Genomic DNA, 1,524 nt, shown 5'->3' with positions numbered 1-1,524 from the left:
AAACCCTAGATTTCAAAAATTTGATATTAAGATTACTCCAAAACCACGAACAGCATCATAGTATTCAATTCTTTTATCAAATATGAACATTTTTTTATCCCAAAATTTTCCTACATAGAAAAAAGAAATGATAACTGATTTGTTTCCAAGCTGTACAATAAGAAACTCATTCTCATCTCATGTAACTAACCTTATGTTTGCTACTTTGTTTTAATGTTTGGTTTCATTTAGTCTAGACCATTGGTATACCGAAATAACATTGAACTCCCCCACTGATCTGAGTCGAGCCTAACAGACCCGAGAAATGTTATTCCAAGTTTCCAACACAACTTTTTGTCACTTAGAAGATTCAAATCCAAACTACTTTAAGCATGTTTGTTTCCCAATGAGATTGACATACACTATAGCTTTTGCAAAATCACAATAATTCATTGTGATTTTACTAATCCCATCATTAAACCAAACAAGCACTGTCAAATAGCAGCACTGTAGCGCTATAACATAGCATAATTTCAAAAACTCATTATTATTTCGCAATAAACTATAAACTATTTAGATATTTAGTGCCCTGGAGGAACTATAAAAATAAAATCTGGTGATCATTATATTTTTTCATGCATAAACATTAATAATTTATTCATTATAATCAAGATTCTTTAAAAAAACAATTGCAAGTTACAATTTCAAGACTAAAGTGCAAAATCCACATGAAACTGAATCTCAAGTAAGAGAGAAAAGTCACAATTTTTGAAAAAAAATCCCTTCTCCTCCTTCACAAAATAGGCACGATGTTTGAAAAAATTCAATGAAACAACAAATCAAAAAAATAATCAACCCAAAACTAAAATGTTCAAACTAAGAATCAAAACAACCATTGAAACAGCATAAAAGAAGAATAAATAAGAGAAAAAAAAAACTTAGTACGGATGAATAGAGACGAACCAGAACTAAACGATTGAGAACAAAGAAAAGACAGTGCCGGCCGGGTTGTCGGAAAATAGTGTCGGAAGGTCGGTCGTCTTGGGTGATGGCAAAGTAAGAGACGATAGAAGTGAGCATAAAAATACAGACACGAAAAACACGAAATCGTTTTAATAGAACTACTTTTTAAATTAAAGAAAAAAAAATATTTCTATTTTATTTTAAAAAATTACTTTCAAAATTAAAAGTTATAGATACTCCTAAAATGATGATGGATATTATTCGAAAGTAATTAAATATTATTAAATAAGTTAATATTATAAATTTTGATTGAATTATTAAAATATCTGTAATAATTTTTAATTGTTAAAAAATAATTTTTTATTAAAATTATGAAAATTATTTTATTTTAGATAAATTTTAATATGTGACGTAATCTCAACTAATTATCATATATGATTTAAGCTTTTCAAAAAAAAAAAATCAGTTATATTAAAATATTTCAATTAAGTGAATAGGATAAATATGATGAATCTTGTATAATGTATATATTATATTCATACAGATTTATCATAATATTTTTATTTAAATTAAATAATTAAA

At 26.1% G+C, this 1,524-nt stretch overlaps 1 protein-coding gene across 1 annotated transcript in view; it reads right to left on the bottom strand.

Annotated features, from left to right (window-relative positions):
* LOC101506124 (mediator of RNA polymerase II transcription subunit 15a-like) overlaps positions 1-1,090 on the bottom strand; it is a 13,033-nt gene extending 11,943 nt beyond the window's left edge. The window contains exon 1 of the mRNA XM_073370547.1: positions 943-1,090. The gene's annotated coding sequence lies outside the window, so the exon portion shown is untranslated. The remainder of the gene's footprint in view (positions 1-942) is intronic.
* Between the last annotated feature and the right edge of the window lie 434 nt (positions 1,091-1,524).

The sequence above is a fragment of the Cicer arietinum genome, chromosome 6 (genome assembly GCF_000331145.2).
Source record: "Cicer arietinum cultivar CDC Frontier isolate Library 1 chromosome 6, Cicar.CDCFrontier_v2.0, whole genome shotgun sequence".
In the NCBI taxonomy this organism is placed as follows: Eukaryota; Viridiplantae; Streptophyta; class Magnoliopsida; order Fabales; family Fabaceae; genus Cicer; species Cicer arietinum.
This window is presented reverse-complemented; position numbering and strand designations above follow the sequence as displayed.